Source organism: Palaemon carinicauda, chromosome 29 (assembly GCF_036898095.1).
Source record: "Palaemon carinicauda isolate YSFRI2023 chromosome 29, ASM3689809v2, whole genome shotgun sequence".
Taxonomy (NCBI): domain Eukaryota; kingdom Metazoa; phylum Arthropoda; class Malacostraca; order Decapoda; family Palaemonidae; genus Palaemon; species Palaemon carinicauda.
In genome coordinates, this window is record NC_090753.1 from 4264167 (window position 1) to 4284166 (window position 20000).

A 20000-nucleotide genomic window follows, 5' to 3' on the forward strand; every position below is an offset into this window, starting at 1 on the left:
ATAAAGATAGATTTTATTATTGCAAACCATTTCTATGGGGTGGGGATGCTGCCATAAGCCTTGCCCACTTTGATGTTCAAGATTTGATTGTTTTCTTCTAAATTATCTATTTTCTTTGATAGAGAGAGAGAGAGAGAGAGAGAGAGAGAGAGAGAGAGAGAGAGAGTTGAGGAATAAAAACTAAAATTATGAAAATTGTGGAAAATGCTTAATTTTCAGAAATTCTCTCTCTCTCTCTCTCTCTCTCTCTCTCTCTCTCTCTCTCTCTCTCTCTCTCTCTCTCTCTCTCTCTCTCTCTCTCTCTCTCTCTCTCCTATGAATATTATACTTCTAAAACAGAGTAAAAGTGGAAACTACCAAAGAAATTATCTAGGGACCGTCTTTTGGTCTGTTAGAATTTTTCCAACGTGGAAAGTTCTATCTTCAATTAAATTATCAGATGCATGACATTTAGTTAAATGTTATTCAATATAAAATTGACTCATATCAATATTCTAGATAGGATTTCCTATAATAATCTAGGCCGCATTATACGTCGGTGGGACCAGGGAGGTCGTCAATTTTCATTCGGTTCCAACAATGGAAAGGTCCTTCAATTGCTATATTTTTTGTAGTTTATCAGCAAAGCCCCTACATGGCATTCCGTTGGACGGGATTTTGTACGTGGGCAACTTCCACCATCCATATGAGCTAATGATGATGAGTCTGTGGACGAGATTTGGTAGAGCCTGTATGTCTACCTACTGAGTCATCAGAAATAGTGGACGTGACCCTCCCTGGTCCTAGTATGATAGGAAGAGGTCATGGGCGTTAATCTTGAGTATAAATCATCAGTCTCTAAGATAATGTCCTGTCTCTTGCATCTGCGATTTATGAGTGAACTTTGAGAAAAGTTGGAAGAGGAAAATTATCTGAAAGTCTTCTGCAAAATTCTTTTCATTATGAGTACACAGATCTTCGACAGTGATATACATAATTTTCGATAACTTGAATAAATAACTAGTCATCCTTTACATTATAATTCTTTATATAATATTTTCCTTAACAAATAGTTCTGAGACATTTTTATTGCTAACTACCCTTGCTGTTATCTAATTCGGTTAAAATCTAAACCGTTTGACTGATATTTTCAGCTATTACCTACAATGTTTTTTTCACTTCAACCGTATAACGCACGGTCGTAAAGTATAACTTATTGTTTTTTTTATCTCTTGCTCTCCCCCAGCATTTATGATAGAAAACTTTTGAACCTTGCTATCGCATTTTTATTCTCTTATTAACTAATAACCCCTTCGCACAATTGGCAACTGCAGGATAATTAGCTACCTCCAGTCTTCCCTATCTGATTTGCCCTATTGTTTGACGATGCCACCAGTCTACACTGCCACTTCTATCCAAACCACATCCAGGAAACTACCACCCATTCACCACTACAGAGGCATTCACTTGGTCTCAGTGGGTCACTGCTCCTTTTCTTTCACATCAAGGACGTGAACTTTTTCAAGCGCCAAAGAAGACTATTTCCTCACAGCCATTCGACACTTTCTTGGATATCTCCGATAGGATTTGTGACCAAGCAAACGCCCCATGGAATACGACAACCTCAAAACATACCTCCTAGAGTAGTACTCAACACACGCCAGCTGTCCGTATAACCAAGCTTTCTAAGCTCTTCCAACAACCACTGGGGGACCAAAAGGCTTCATTCACCCTCAGGGAATTAACCTGTATCGCAGGGGTTGTCAAACGGGGTCCACATGGACCCTAGGGTCCATAAAATATTTCTGGGGGTCCACAGTGATATTTTGGTTGTCCATGATAAAAAGCAACTCATGATAGTTTTTATTATTAAAAATATAATTTCCCCTGCAATTTTGGCTGGACGATTTACAAGGTCAAGAAAGAAGTGGCAGCTGCCTTCCTAAATAGGTTGGACTATAATCTCCTTAGGGAATTTATTCCAGAAATACTTCGACCTGTCGAATCCTTCTATATTCGACCCGAAGAAATAAGGCCCCTGAAATCTTAAATGTTAGGGGATAGTCATCCTTTTCGACCAAAAACAATAAGACCAAGCTTCAAGTTAATCCTCTGCGCTGGAAAATTGACCGGCTTAGTCAAGAGTGAGGAAAAATTCTTTGCATTGAGACAATAAGGATTACTAGGAGGTAGGTAGATTACTGACCCTTCAAATAACCTTCCACCGTGCCCAGGTGTTTAAGTGCCCTATGTATATTCCTGTGGATCACTATAAGGGACATTTATTAAAATGTGAATTCATCCAAGCAGTTGACTTCAGTCTAACGTTGAACTCCATCGTGGAAAGGTAAGAGATATTAAGAAGTTCTTCGTATTGACATTCTATCGTATTTCTTTTTATTTCTGCATTTCAATAACGAAAAAATCACTTCCCAGTATAAAAGTATAAAAAAAAACTGAAGAGAAAACTAGTAAATTTTCCCGTTTTGATACATATTTTAAATATCAATTCATATCTTGTCAATTATCTGAATATAATTATCAGCTTTGAGGAAGTAAAAAATGTCAATGGTGACCCTAATGATAATAGTAAATGACTTGTATAGCTCATATTAATCATTTAAGTTATTTTAACTATAACATTTTTATTTACTAGTTTTACCTCAAACACTTACCTTGCACTCTTTTTCTAAATATGTGTTATATTTGTCGAAAAATATATAAAGATGAATAGCAATATACATAGTTAGATATTATGAACTACAATAATTGTATTACCAGCTGTAAATATATAATTATATATATACATATATATATATATATATATATATATATATATATATATATATATATATATATATATATATATATATGTGTGTGTGTGTGTGTGTGTGTGTGTGTGTATTTTTTCTTTTGCAGACATCCCATGGCTACTCCAAATAAAAAGAAATGCCGACATTATTCCGTTGAATGTTTGTCTTACGGATTTATTCAAGCACCACATAATGAAACGAAACCAATTTGCCTCATATGTATGGATGTACTTTCAAATGATAGTATGAAACCTTGTTAACTGAAAATCCATCTAGAAAAGAAGCAAACAGGAAAGAAATATCACCCAGTAGAATACTTTAAAAAACTGTGTTATGATTTCCAAACTAGAAAAACAGTGTCTCGAGTGTTTAATAAACGGATTTTGAGCGAAGCGAAAAATCTATTTTTGGGTGAGATAGCCATGGCGTCCTGATGGAAGGTTCCTTTTTGGTAGCTTCCTTGGGTAAATAACTACTAAGATATTCCCAGAGAATTTAACCACAGGTTATCACAGAATTCTAACTTCTGGAGCGAGTATCCTAAAGGTTTCCCTTTTAAGACATCGTATATCAACAGGGGACGCATGTATTAACGCGCCACATAGCTATCTACAACCCGAACAGAGTTAATGCTTCGGTGTGTAAGGGCTGAGAATAGCTGGGAGCCGTTCCATAGCTAATCTCATTCGTGGCTACTACTGATACTCGAGACGTAAACAAACGGGCGCCATTGCTTAAATGACGTCACGTCCGTCTTTATCCTGAAGTCAGTTGCTTGCCCATCACCATGATACAGCAGAGCAGGGTGGGACCTTAAAACTGGACGAAGTAGCAGGGAGGGTCCATCAGGACGCCATGGCTATCTCACCCAAAAATAGATTTTTCGCTTCGCTCAAAATCCGTTTTTTGGGCTCAAGCCATGGCGTCCTGATGGAAGAATACCAGAGAATCAATGTATCGTGGTAGATTTTCCCCTAATAGTAAGTGCCAAGGTATTGACAAATTAGCATAGTAATCTTGGTAAAGAACCGTAGGGAAGAAGCATCCTGCCCCCCTTGGCAGTGAAGTTCCCACGGGCTATGCCGACGTCAAAGTGGTATTGAAGGGCTATTCATTCTGATAGAAGAACTTGAAGGACTTGGAGATGAAGCTGAATGTTTGGTATTTGTATAGGAACATTCTGAAAGCAGACTAGTGGTGGTTGGGCACTGTATGTCGAGAAGGATGATTCATCTCCAGGGTATGAAGAGTAAGTATTCGTATTGGAACATACATAATCAGAGTGAATATAAATTAAGAGTTAGTGTCTTAATTTCTCCATAACCATAAGGAAAAGGGGATAATAAAACTATGACAGGCATGTATTTCATAGTAAGTAGGAGCTGATTGAGACGCACAGATAAATAAAATAGAAATTTTATTTCACAAATGCAGAAATTAAATAAATTACAGCAATAAGTAAAGTTCATTTACAGTAATTATAATGTACATAGTAATAAAGACTTGCTCTTGAATCTGAAAAGGAATTTCAAGTTTATTAGTAGGTACTCGTTCTCGAGGAACGCAAGTCTTGATTAAAACACATCATGCTCAGGGCATGCGGCACTTATGTGACAACTATGACATTTCACCTGGGATAAGAACAGTTATAAAAGCACTAAGTGTTTTCAATATCACTATGTATCGCTCGAGGGTTAACATAGGCACCCGAAGAGTTAGAGTCCCAAGTAACTCACTGTTCTACGCAGAGTTAGGTGCAGGTTTCATAACACTACCTGCGGCTACCACAAAATGTTTGACTTCGTGCACTTGTTTCGCATAATGTTTAAAGAAAACGCGCGAGGACTTCCAACCTGTGAAGTTTTTAAGGCTTTCAAAGTCCATGCTCTGAAAGAAATTCAGAGATGATGCAACTTTCCTAGGATCATGACCAGCGGGTGTACTGTCGGGATCCGCTCTGCGAATGAAGTAGGTGATTTTCGCTCTTAATTGTTTCAGTGACAGGTCGCTGCCCGATGTTTCTCCTTTGAAGAGTTGGCCTCCACCAAAGTTCGAAGTTCAGCGAAGATAGACCTTGAGGCTCTCTACTGGGCATAGAGAGACATCTTCCTTCAGGGGGCATATTCTCCAGGGGCCCCATCTTTTGGTGGGTAATTCATTTTTGGCGAGAAACGTCGGATCAGGGGAGAGGGTAACGTCTCCTGTATCGGTAAACAGGATGTGTCCTTCTTCTCTTGATAATGCCACTATTTCGCTGACTCGAGCTCCTGAAGCAAGAGCAAAGAGAAATATAACTTTCTGAGTCAGATCCTTGAGAGGGCATAAATCATTATCCAAGTTGGAAGCGAAATGGAGCACCTTGTCTAGTGACCAGGAGATCGGTTTCGGTGGGGGTGCTGGGCGTAGGCGAGCACATGCTTTCGGTAGTTTGTTGAAGATGTCGCTGGACAGATCAATTTGGAAAGCATATAGAATTGGTCTGGTCAAGGCCGATTTGCAGGTTGAAATCGTATTGGCTGCTAATCCCTGTCCATGAAGGTGAATAAAGAAGGACATGCAGAAATCAATCGTGATTTCTTTAGGATTTTTTGTCTTGACAAAGGAGACCCATTTCCTCCAGGATGATTCATATTGCCGTCTCGTGGATTCGGTCTTGTATTCCTCTAGGAAGTCCAGACTTTTCTTCGAGATCCCAAACCTCTTCTTTGCGGCTAGGGAGAGAAAATCATGAGATGAAGGTCCTTGATTTTCGATGATGAAGCGAAGACAGTCGACTTCTGTACTTGTTGAGTGAGAACTGGGCCCGGGAGAGGGATCAGCTTGGGCTGCAGCTCCAGGACCAGGGGGTACCAGTTGCTCCGGGGCCACTTGGGAGCCACTAGGGCCGCTGTCCCTTTGAAGGTTCTCAATTTGGAGAGGACTTTCAACAGAAGGTTGGTGGGAGGGAACAGGTAGATCTTGGACCATCTGTTCCAGTCCAGTGACATGGCATCCACTGCTTCTGCCTTGGGGTCCTCGTACGGGGCCACATACCGAGGAAGTTGATTGTTGTCGCTCGTTGCAAAGAGATCTATCTGAAGTTCTGGGACTTGGTGAGAGATGAAGGAGAACGATCTTGCGTCTAGAGACCATTCCGACTCTATCGGGTTTGTCCGAGATAGAGCATCCGCTGTCACGTTGCGGAATCCTTGTAGGTGAACTGCAGACAGGTGCCACTTCTTCTTCTCCGCCAGACGGAAGATTGGGAGAAGCACCTGATTTATCTGGGGCGATCTTGAGCCTTGGCGATTGAGACAACGAACTACCACCGAGTTGTCTAGGGTTAGACGAATGTGGATCGAGGGCGGCGGGGATAATTTCTTCAGAGTTAGAAGGACCGCCATGGCCTCCAAGATGTTTATATGGAACGTCTTGAACAGGGGAGACCAGGTGCCTTGAGCCTGTTTTTGGTGGGAGTGACCTCCCCAACCCTCCAGCGAAGCGTCCGTGTGGATGTTGAGTGATGGAGGGGGGTGTTGAAGAGGAATGGACCTTTTCAGGGCCTTTGCTTCTGACCACGGCTTTAGGAGAAGTCGAAGTCTGTTTGGAAGCCGTCTCTTGAGGTCTCTTCGAGCGATGGATGCGGAACGTCTCCAGACTCCCGCGGCATCCTTTAGCTGTGCACGAAGCACTGGGTTTGTTACTGAGGCGAACTGTAGAGAGCCTAGAACTCGTTCCTGCTGGCGTCTTGAAATTCGTTTGGATTTCAGCAGTCGCTTGACAGACCCTGCTATTTCCTTCCTTTTCTTCTGGGGGATGGAAGGGCGGTGTGACTGAAGGTTCCATTGGATTCCCAACCACTGGAACTTCTGAGCTGGAGAGAGGCGAGATTTCTTCTCGTTGATCTTGAATCCCAGGTGTTCTAGGTACTGGGTGACTTTGTTGCAAGATTTTACACAATCTTCGGGCGATGGAGCCCAGACTAGCCAGTCGTCGAGGTAGGCCATCACCTGGACGTTTCGGAGGCGGAGTTGTTGTACTATGGCGTCCGCCAGCTTTGTGAAGATCCGAGGGGCCACGTTGAGGCCGAAGGGCATGGCCCGGAAGGCGTAGCTTTTCCTTTGGAGTCGAAATCCTAGGTAGGAGGAAGCGTGATGGTTCATTGGAACGTGCCAGTAGGCATCCGCCAGGTCTATGGAGACCGTGTAGGAACCTCGAGGCAGAAGGGTCCTTATCTGTTGAAGAGTCAGCATCTTGAACTTGTCGTTCGCTATGAACTTGTTGAGGGGGGATAAGTCCAGAATGACTCTGAGTTTGTCGGAGTCTTTCTTGGGGACACAAAACAGTCTCCCTTGGAACCTGGTGGACTTTACCTTCCTTATCACCTTCTTGTTCAAGAGATCTAGGACATATTCTTCCAGAAGGGGGGTTGATTGTTGGAAGAATTGCTGGAAGGTTGGGGGTGGTTGAGTCCAACTCCAGCCTAGACCCTTCTTGACGATGCTGTGTGCCCAGGGATCGAAGGTCCAACGATCCTGGAATTGGCGGAGTCTTCCTCCCACCGGAAGCACTTCATTGCTTCTGGTGTCCCGAGGGCTTGCTGCCTCGGCCGCTAGCTCCCTTTCCTCCTCTGCCTCTGGAGGGACGGCGAGATGCGTCTCTGCTTGCACCTCTGTTTGAGCCTCTACCTTTGGAACGAAAGGTAGTTGTCTGTTGCTCGAAAGCAGGGGTGAAGACCGGTGACTGTGACAACACCGGTTGGGTGACCAATTGAAAGGTCTGTTGTGGCTGAGCTGCCACTTGGGAGGTAGCGGGTCCCGGAAACTGACGTCTATGTTGACGTTGCTGGGGTTTCTGTTTTAGGGATTTCCTCTTAGGTTGAGGTCCGTCGTCCTGAGAGGGTTTCCTTTTTCTTGACATGCCCCACTTGTGGAGAAGGTTCCTATTCTCCGTGGCGGCTTTGTCAGTGATTTCCTTCACAAGGTCAGAAGGAAAGAGGTGTTTGCCCCAGATGTTGGAGGAAATCAGCCTCCGGGGTTCGTGTTTCACAGTGGCACCTGCGAACACGAATTCACGACAGGCTCTCCGAGCCTTCATGAAGTGGTACAAGTCCTTCATCACTGTAGTCATGTGGGATTTGGAGAGTACCATGTAGTGGTCTGGTACTCTGGTGTCACAGGCCATAATTTCAAGTTGGACTTGGTGAGACATAGATGCTGCGAGCCTCTCCTTCGTATCTTGTTCCCGACGAAGGAGGTGATCGTTGAGCTTAGGGAGGTCTTCATTAAACTGACGTCCGGCGACGTCAGGATCTAGCTTTCCCACGACGAAAGTATGCTGGATATCCTTCCAGTGTCGAGCGTCAGGGGGAGTAACTATGGAGAAGGGTCTGCACTCCTCCAGTGCAGGGCAGGCTTTCCCCTCCTCCACAGCCTTAAGGCACGCAGCGAAGGCCTTTTCCAAAAATGGGAGTACCGCATTTTCAGGTGCGACATAAGTAGGGTGCTTCTTGCTCAGGGCCGGAAGCTTAGAGCAGGTAAAACCCCTACTCTTGAATGTGTTGGCTAGCATAGCCTGGGCCTTCGCGAGATCGAACACTATCTCTTCCTTCGGTTCGGTCTCTTCCTTAGAGGCAGGTTCGGAACGAAGTCGGACGTAACAGTCCGGGTAGGCCTCAAAGTTTGGAAAGAACTCCACGTCTTCCAAAGGGACCGTGCCGATCTTGTCGCTGATAAAGATCCTGCCGGTCGCGATAACCATATGCTCAGCATACCTCCACGGGTTGGCATGTGAGCAAGCGGGGAGATCCTTAACCGAAATCCTCTTCGGTTCTCTGGATCCCATCATGGACCTGATGAACTCCTGATTCTCCTTTAACCTGTCGTCCATGACGGCTCTAATCAGCCGGATCATTTCTTGAGTGGAAGAAGAGGGATCCGGGGTCGTGGAGGTAGACGGGATAGATACTTCCGTCGGTGTAGGAGTAGGAGCGGAGATGGAAGGAGGAGCGACCTCTTGCTCCGACTCGGCGTATTCCACCTGGTCTTCGTCATCTTCAGCTCCTTGAGCCATAAGAGTCTTCTCCGTGTCTTCCGAGACGTCCGACATATGTTCGTCATCTTCAGAATCCAGGCGGCACTCGTGCATGGACTGAGCCATGACAACATCAGGTTCCACTGTAATTTGGACAGTAGGAATCGCATCCTTGGGAACCACAGAATCAGGGGAGGCCTTAGGGAACAGGAGTGACCTCAATTCTTCAGTGGCCAGGTACGGTCCGGTGGCATTCTTCTGGAAGCCACGCACCCACTTGCGTAACTTCTCCCGAGAAATGTCCCTGACCTCCGCTGAGGGAGGGTTATGGAAGGCATCAACTAGGTGAGCCTGGCAGACCGTACAATTCAGTGGGTTCCAGAATTTCAGATCCCCTTTCTTGTCAGCACAAGGGGCGTGAGTCCTGCAAGCCGTATGCCCGTAGAAGTGCGGGCGTTTCACAGCGCAAAAGTCGAAGTCACACTTCGTCTGCTCCTCCTGTGGAAGAAAGAGAAAATGAGTATGGGGGGAGTCATGAGAATGGCTCTTAAGCTAAGTTAACATTAATCATTAATTTTAACTTAATGAAGGGAGTGATGCATAGAGATTGAAGTAGTAAAGAAAACATACTCCATGCATCTCGCCCGTCTGGCTACCGCAAGCTTTATCCATGGGTAATCCGAGATGGCCAAAGGCACAGGATAGTATTCCCTGAAATTCCACAGGGCAATGGAATTCCGTGGAAAACCAAGGATAAGTTTGGGACTGAGATCACTCAGTCCCAGATTAGGGAGTTAATAGGTCCCTTAAGGTAACTGCTTCCGGCAACCAGCCGCGCTAAGATGCACGCAGCATGCTGGAATATTGAAGAATGCAAAGGGACAGCATGCTTACTAATAGAACAGTACCAAGGCACTGGTCTAAAGAGTGTAACAGGCTATCTGTTTGCAGTGTAGGGCTATCAGTATACAAGTGATAGCTAGGAGAAGGGGGTGCAAGTATCCTTGACGCCTCCAGGAGGTTCCGGCAGACCTCCGGCACGCCGGAGGCCGCTCCAGCAGAGTTTCTGGCATTAGGACAGACAAAATGTAAGTCAAGAGTAAAGCCAGGGTGGCGGTCATCGGCACAACGGCGGCACGCCGGCAGAGGAGCGGCGGCTCCGGCGGTCGGAGGATGCCGGATTGGTGACTGGGATAAGGATGGTTATAGCTGAACCAGGTTGCCGGCAGTGAATTCCGGCACTCCGGTGGCCGACCGGCTGGCGGACGGTGAAGCTAGGAGGAAGGAGGAAAGCCGTCGGCGGGGGCCGGCGGCGGTCGACAGTCCCCCGGCAAGCGGAGGGGCTGGCGGCATGAGGGTAGGGGAGAGTCACCAAGGTAGGAGGCAGGAATCGCCGACAGTGGAGGCGGCAAGGGACCGGCACCCGGATAGTGAGAGAGACAGGGGGAGGGATGTAAGAAGTCCAGCCATGGAATCCAGACATCCCCCCCTGAGAGGGTGTACCCATGATAGAGGCAGGCTCTATCACCCAGGAGCTGGGGTCGCAGAGGACCGGGGGCTAGGGTAGCCCAAGGGAGGACTAGGGGACACCCAAGAGGGGAGAGACCTTCACATGCAGAACGCATCCAGTGGCTAACCCCATAGGACACTATGAAGGGTATATGTACCAGAGCGGACTGCACAAGGAAGCTCAAGGTAGCCCTATCACTCCGCCCTAAGGAGGAGTTGTAGGACAGGGGACAGATGGGTATAGACTAACCTAAGTGTAGGCTAGGCTATACAAGAGATAGGTGGGGAGGGGAGAAGAGAAGAGTCTTCCAAGGAAGGGGATCTGTACCAGAGCGGCCACTAGGGAAAGGGAGGGCACTCCCTAACCTAAGATAAGGCCGCCAGGCTGAAACGGTGCATGGGTATAGTTTCAGCAGGGGACAGAGTAACCTTCCAAAACCTAACCTAGAACAGGGCTAGGAGTCCTGAACTAGGAAGGATAGAAGACATATCGCTATGGCAGGGCAGTCATAGACTATTCCTAGCCATAGAGGAAGGGCTAGCCTAACCTCACTCTCGGACGCAACCCTAAGGGGGGTTCATTCCCTTAGGGAGGACTGAGAGGCGATGAATACTCCATTAGACACTTGATCCCCTTACTCAGAAAGGAAATCAAGGCTAAACAGAGGGAGTGCCAAGGCAGGGGATGAAGGAAGCATATAGGGGTCCTACCAGGAGGTTAGGTTAGGAAGGGACACTAACTAACCTATCCCCTATATGGTCCCTGAAGGCGAAAAAAACACTTGCATCACGGTCGAAAGTATTGTAAAATAATGCCACTATCTTCATAATTTAGCCTAGGATCACTAATAAAATCATGCATGAACACTTATATACAGGCGCTTTGGCCTGGGGGCTATAGAAGCCGACTGGTATGAGGTCAATCGATGACCGATAAAAAGCGTCGAAACACGATATAAAAGTTCCTAGCTATGAAGACTAAATAAACTAATGTAATCGATTAGTAAATTAGGCCGGAAGCGTTGTTGTGGCTAACTAAATAAGGCATGCATAACAACAACGATGCCATAAAATGGCGGGTCTGGTAGAGGCACAGCTCTGCCAAAAAACAGCAATTATCTCGGAAAGTAATATTTACTTTACGGTCAGAGCTTAACTAAACAATACTGGAACCTTGTACTCAACTTTCCAGAAGAAGGCGAGGCTGAAGGTAGCGACATTACGTAGATGCAAAGCGATAAGTGAAGCACAGGGAAAATCCGTCTAAGTAGGGCGAGCTACTGAACAAAGGATAAAGACCGACGTGACGTCATTTAAGCAATGGCGCCCGTTTGTTTACGTCTCGAGTATCAGTAGTAGCCACGAATGAGATTAGCTATGGAACGGCTCCCAGCTATTCTCAGCCCTTACACACCGAAGCATTAACTCTGTTCGGGGTGTAGATAGCTATGTGGCGCGTTAATAAATGCGTCCCCTGTTGATATACGATGTCTTAAAAGGGAAACCTTTAGGATACTCGCTCCAGAAGTTAGAATTCTGTGATAACCTGTGGTTAAATTCTCTGGGAATATCTTAGTAGTTATTTACCCAAGGAAGCTACCAAAAAGGAACCTTCCATCAGGACGCCATGGCTTGAGCCCAAAAATAAAGTGAGTAAAATGTGTTATGGTTTAATGGTATCATATGAAATTAGCGAAATAAAAGCAAAAGCAGAAAAAACCCATAATGTTGGTGAAACAGTAATTCTACCTGCAGTGTCCGTTATAATTTCGTCAGCTATGAAACAAAATGCAAGTGAAATTATTAATATCCTCCCTCTAAGCAACTTTTCTGTGTCACGACGCATTGATGAAATGGCAGAGGATGTAAAAAAACAATTGATATCCCATTTGCAAGTGAAACAGTTGGCCTTTCAACTTGATGAATCCACTTTAAGAGATAATGAGGCCATTTTATTAGCATATGTTAGATTCAACAGTGATGAAGGACACAGACAGGAGATGCTTTTTGCTAGAAGTCTTGTGAGAGACACAAAAGGTGAAACAATTTTTAATGAAGTTGTTACTTATTTCCAGTAAAACAATATTCCACTCAAAAATATAATCGCTTGTGCTACTGATGGTGCACCTTTGATGACAGGCAGATACAAAGGTTTTATTGCACTTTTAAAAAAAGCTGTCCCGGAAGTATTTTGTAATCGCTGCGTGATACACCATCAACACTTAGTTGCAAAGAAATTGAGTGCACATCTGCATAATGCCCTTACTGTCGTAATACAAGTAATTAACCATATAAAATCAAATTCTCTCAGATACCGCCTTTTTCATGAATTATGTAAGCAAAATGGAGAAGAGTTTGAAAGGCTTGTATTAAATACAGAGGTGAGATGGCTATCAAAGAGAAATTGTCTTCAGCGTTTCATTGCACTTTGGGATTCTATTGTTTCGTTTCTTGCTAATACACAACTTGGAGAACAGCTGCTTGCAAATAAATGTGATTTGTTTTTCTTATCAGATATATTTGAAAAATTGAATTCTCTTTATAACAGCTCCAAGGAAAAGATTCCGACCAGATATCTAGTGCTATTGTTGCTTTTCTGAGGAAACTACAGTTAGCAGCGATTTGCAAGAAGAAGATCTTGCATTATATGGTGAATATATGATAAATATGGATAAAGATATGCAAATTCGGTTTAGTGACCTACTCATGATGGTCATACCGACTGGGGTTTCAATTCCTTTCGAAGTTAATGTTGCCGATATAGACATATCTTTTCAAGAGCCTCTTATCGAATTAAAAAGTGATGAAATCATGCATATAAAATTCAAAGATGGAGAGTACAATGTATTGAAAACAAATGATGTGGCTACAAAGTACCCTTTGCTCTGGGATAGAACACAGATCTATTTTATCGCTTTTCCAACATCTTATCTTGTTGAATCGGGATTTAGTCGTGTTTCTCAACTTTTATCAAAAGCTCGTAATAGACTTGACATTGTCAAAAGAGGTAATCTTCAGCTATCATTAACATCGATGGAACCAGTCATAAAGAAACTCGCAAAGCAGCATCAACCTCAGGGATCTCATTGAATAAATATGCCTATCTCTCTTTTTTATCACATATTTCATTTTAACTGTTTATAGAAAATTTTAATTGGTGTACACAAATGCTACAGTGAATTCAAATGCCTGATCTCTATTTTCCAACGGCTTGACCATGGAAGAAACAATATAATATTGTAATACATGATACTGGTAAATAATTAATATCACTATATTTGTCAATCATTTTTATATTATTACTAATTATCATTATTATTACTATTATTATTATTGTTGTTGTAGAATACTCTATTTGCATTAAATTCGTATTCATTTGAAAGTAAAGCTTAATTATATACTATATGTTTGTGTATTAAAACCTCATAATCTATATTAGGGAAAAATAAAATATTGTTTTATGACCAATATTTATGAAGGGGTCCACCAGGAAAAAAAGAAAGGAAAAGGGGGCCATGGGTAAAAAAAGGTTGAGAGCCACTGCTGTATCGCTTGACTGCAACCCCGTGTAGACAGGTCTCCTCGGGAGGAAAACATACTCCATACCCTTTGGGTACGCCGCCTACCTGAATCTGTATGCAATGCCATCCTCAATGTCAATATTTTGTCTGTGAAGGACCTGATGACCAATGTCGACACCCTTATGGACAGCCACTTCATCACCATTAAGACCTCATTGAACCCCTCTAAGACTGATGAAGAGGAAAACTATTCAACATGTACCGAAACTTAAATGAATGTCATAGGACAAAGACGTCTAACCCATGATGTGCCCGAGTGGCAACAAAGCCACCCCATAAATACATACGCTCCCCCTCACTCACCTAACAACCAAAAAACTCTACAGCCACTTACTGACACCCATCGGTCACAGTTATACCACTACTATTCCAGATTTGGGATTGCTGTGAAGAAATTTGTGAACAGTTGACAGTGGCCTAAAAATTTGTAATCAGGCTATTGCTTGTGGAGGTGCCCTACTCTCACTAATCTTTTATTTCTACACGATGCAGTTATATGCATAGCGTCTTTGATAGACATTGGTACTTGCTATTTTCTTCGATTGAGGGCACTCTTTCAGACACGATGTCATTTCAAGTCTGCTAGCATCTGCCTGGTAACTACCAATGGACCTGCGATATGCACCCATGGGTATGAGACATTAACTCTATTGTTTGGGAATGCCAAATATCGTTAGAAGTTTCTCATTGCCGATAACATCTGTGCATATTCAATCTCCCATTTCCCCCTACTGATTGATGTTGTTCACCAACGGTTTTAAATGTAAACTCATACTCATCGACATCTCTTCTACCAGCCCTCTCAGACTTACGGCCACCTATTCATATCTTACCAAAAAGTCTTCCAACCGGAACTTCACCAAACTCCCTAGGTTCCCTGCAAACATGGTATTTATTACGTATCAAGAGGAAGTTAGCCCTACGTTTGCCAGATTACGGCATTTGGTCCCCGATTGTTTGGCAGCTGCTAATTGAACGTTTGTCAAAATAGAAAAAATGGGTCTTTGGCAAAAGGTATTAAGTCCATGGTCGCCATATGTACACATTGACCTGAAGAAGGATGGCTTTCTGCTATCTTGTTGAGATTATGGGGGTATGAGCATACAGATGAAATTGGATCACTACTTCCTCTACAAAATTGTCGACATTACTCCATTCTTCCGCAAATTGAAGGTTTTCTCCTCTCATGATCTCTTTAAGGAGTATTATCAGATACCTAAGAACCCAGATGACATCACAAAGACCGACATCACCACCCTCTAAAGAACTTACTCATTTCAATGCCTCGTTAATAGCATCTTAAGGAAACTCCCCTCTGCATATGTTATGTGGATGACATACTTGTGTTCTCTTCCTCCAAAAAGAAACATCTCCGTCAACTATGCATTGTGCTCGACTGCCTGAAATAGAACAGCCTTGTAATCCAATACGATAATAGTACCTTTTGCGCCAACAAATTATTGATTTTTGGGCCCCACATCACTCCTGAAGGTGTCCACGCGTTCTTGTGCATGATAGAACATTATCACCAGTTCATGTCACCCATCACCGCCACTCACCATTCTTAACCCCTTTACGCCTCCCACACCCTCTGCAATGTAAAGAATGCTTTACCAACTGTTGATGCCTTCACCTTTCCAGTGCCATACGCCCATCTCCTTCTCTCCACCAATGCCAGTGACATCGAAGTTGATGCAGTACTTAAGCAGGTGGATCGCGTCACGCCGCACCCATTGCCTTTCTTCATTAGAAAAATGTAGAAGGCAGAATCTGGCTACTCTACCTACAACTACGAAAAGCTGACAGTGCATTTTTCTGACTGTCCTTATTAGAGGGTACGGCCTTCATCATTTAAATAGAACATGACCTTGGTGCACTTATTCACTTGATATTCAGATATCTGCTCCTACTGTTGACGGCAATACCTCTCCTCAACAGCTAAATACAACTGCAACCTTACACACGTCCCTGTGAAAAGAAATGCCGTTGCCAATGAACTGTCAAGGAACACATTGGTCACCCTTTACTTTGAGTTGGATTAAAATGCCTTTTCAGAAACCCAATACAAAGATCCAGAGTACCAGGCTTGCAGGAAATCCTACACATCCTTATGTTAGAAAGAGATCACCCTTGACGACTCCTCTGTGACACCAGTACCGGTAGACTGTGACTGTGGATACTTGTCTCCCGCACCAACATGTGTTTCATTTCATCCATGGCCTCTCGTATTCCTCGCACCAATGTAATGCACAGATTTTGAAAATGAAGTTCATTTGGCACGATTTTACTAAGAAAGCCAATGATTGGGTGTGCACCTATATATCATACCAAGCTTTAAAAGTACATCAACATACGGATTTACGAGTGGACACCCTTTTTTTACCTCAGCATCATCTCGCCCACATTCATGTCTACATAGTAGGTTCCCTACCTACATCACAAGGTAACTGTTATTGGTTTCCCATCATTGACCATTCCAATTGTTGCCCAGAAGCTATCATCACGCAAACTATAACGTCTGCCTCATGTAAATCAGCGTTTCTCCAAGGGTGGGTAGCGAGACTTGCTACAATTGAGCATATTGCTTCTGACAGGGGTACCACTTTCCCCTCTCAATTGTGGACATCATTAGCTAATCTCAGGGCATAACCATGCATCAAACAAATGCTTACAACCCTGAAGCCAACGAATTGGTTGAGCGTTTTCATTGCATGCTAAATGTAACTTCTAAAGACAACCAGTTAGTTACCCCTACCTCTTCTGAAAATTTCAACTCCTACGTTATGTTGTGGAAAAATATACTGACTGAAACAAGACTTACAAAACCCCCAGCAACAGATTTGCAACACAAGTTTTCCTTAGCAACGGCCATTAGGTAGCCACCACTAACCTACTTTACATTGGCCATTTCCTTTGTTGCAAGGAGGACTGGGTCTCCATTGATTACTTAAAATGCGCTTCCCTAGAGCAGGGCTTCCAATTTCATATGTAGTTCTTCTTTTCAGCGGAGGCGGCATGTACACTGTACTATTATTTCTTTTTTAACACTTTCTCTCTCCTGAACTGATAAAAAAAAATCAGTTCAATCTTGCTATTGCATGTTCTATACTATTTGAATTTTGTATCATTCTTACTCCTAACTATCTGTATATAAGCACATTGTCTAGTTGAAAAAACTTCAATTGCGTTCATCTCGGCTCTCTGTTAGTACCTAACAACCCCCTCACACAACTATATAGAAGTCACCTTTTTCAGAGATTCTACTCAGGTAGTATTTTCCTGAGAAGTCTTACCCATGTTAACATATGCAAAGATCTATACAGGATTTTCTTTTTCATCAAGAGTTAATAAAACTTTCAAAGATTTATATAACCTTTTTAACTATTACATTTTGATGAGTCAAGGTTTTGATAATGGTTTTCTCGATCAGTTCCTCCCACCAGTTAAACTTCTAACATCTATTTTCAAACAACTGTCTTAAGGTTTTATTTTACCTTTCGCATCTTCTTGAGAGAGAGAGAGAGAGAGAGAGAGAGAGAGAGAGAGAGAGAGAGAGAGAGAGAGAGAGAGAGAGAGAGAGAGAGAAAGAGAGAGAGAGAGAGAGAGAGAGAGAAGAGCAAAAGGGGTTAAGATAAAGAGAATAAAAGCAAAATTAGGAGGGCAAAGAAATTAAAATAAATTCCGGGAACAATTTCTGCTTACAAAATGAAAAGAGTGAAACTCATAAAGTTGGGTCATTTTAATCTTTTCATTTACTTTCCATGCTAACAGGATATGAATGTTAATGGAATAGCTTAAGCATTTATCCCTTTTCTTTCTCTTCCCAGTTCCTACGAAAGGAAAGCTCAAATAATCCATAAAAAGTAAAAGGGACTAATATACAAAGGTTCATGAGGACTGGTCAAATAAGATTAAAACTAATTATACCTCTCTCTCTCTCTCTCTCTCTCTCTCTCTCTCTCTCTCTCTCTCTCTCTCTCTCTCTCTCTCTCTCATAATATCCATATGTGACATTATAAAATCAGGTGCAACTTGAGTGAGAGTGTGGACAAGATGAATAAAAAGAACACTGTAAAAAGTGTTTAGACACAAACACACACACACACACACACACACACACACACACACACACATATATATATATATATATATATATATACATATATATATATATATATATATATATATATATATATATATATATATATATATATACATATATTTATAGTTTGTTATTCTAGAGAAGCTAGAGAAAAAAAGATGAACAAGCGGGATTTAGAAACAGTCGAAACTGTACTAACCAAATTTTTCTTTTAAGACATGTTTTACAGCAATGTGTATAATATAGGAATCCACTGTTGGTGGCATTTGTGGGCTATGAAAAAGCCATTGATAGCGTGCACAAGCCAATTTTTTCGAGAGTCCTTCGTTATTATAGAGTTCCTCATAAATATATAAATTTGATTAAGTCCCTTAATGAGCATAGCAAGTGCAATTTTGATGTTAGTGGAGTCCTACCAAATGAATTTCCAGTGAACAATGGAGTACTCGAAGGGAATGTGTTGTAACCTATGTTGTTTATCCTCCTCATGGATTTTGTAATGCATAGAACAGTTAGAGATGTTGGAAAAGGATTGTACTTGGTTGGTAATAGGAAGTTAGCTGACCTAGAATATGCTGATGACACTGTCCCTAATAGCAGAACACCAGAGGATTTGCAATGCTTGCTACCAGAAACATATTAACGGACGTAGAAACGAAATTCCATGCAATCAGTGTAATAAATGATATATTAGTCAAAGTGGCAAAGCACTAGAAACAAAATTAAAACTCCATAAATATAATGTAAAAACGAGAAACATTGCCAGCAGTCTTTTTCAGCATATGACTGATTGCAACCACACTATCAATTAGAAAGCTCCTAAAAAACTTATATTTTGGGAAGATTTTGTTAAAAGAAATATTATTGAAACAGTTAAAATTAAGAACAATTTTGAATATCTGCTTAACACCAGTTCAGGTATGTTCAAACTGGATGGAGTACTTTTAAGCAATATTTTTAAACAACTAACTTTTAATTAATTTGTAATTTCCTCATTTTTGTTTTGTTTTACGTCATCACAGAGGTTTCTTTATATTCTAATTGTATTTTTAAATCATAATACCGTGAATAGTTCCAATAATATATATATATATATATATATATATATATATATATATATATATATATATATATATATATATATATATATATATATATATATATATATATATATATATATGAGTAAAAAATTACAGGAAAATGTGATGCTCAGATGCAGAAGAACCACAGGGAAAATGAAAATACGAAATATACGCTTAAGTCCTGACTAGTTTCGTGATACTTCTTCAGAGGACTGATTTTAAATCAGTCCTCTGAAGAAGTATCACGAAACTAGTCAGGACTTAAGCGTATATTTCGTATTTTCATTTTCCCTGTGGTTCTTCTGCATATATATATATATATATATATATATATATATATATATATATATATATATATATATATATATATATATATATATATATATATATATATATATATATATACATATATATATATATATATATATATATATATATATATATATGTGTGTGTGTGTGTGTGTGTGTGTAAATATATATATATATATATATATATATATATATATATATATATATATATATATATATATATATATATATATATATATATATATATATATATATATATATATATATACTTTATATTCTTATCATTAACACTCGTCGTTTTAATTGTTTCAAATAATCCTTAGGTCTTTTTCTAATATTGATTTCACTTTGTCATGGGGTCTCAAGCCTATAAGGAAATCTCTTCTTTTGTTAAGTCATTCTACCTGGCCAGAGATTTGAACCTTAGCATCAAATAGATATGAAGGTAGAGAGTAAAGGGTTGGCTTTCGTCTAGTTTAAATATAGTTCTAAAGGTTTATAACGAAAGCAATAAAACCATAAAAGTAAGTTTAAAACTCTTGAGTCACTTTTTCCGAATAGATTATTCAACTTTCCAGAATCAAAGTTTTCGAATACTCATTTATTCGATTGT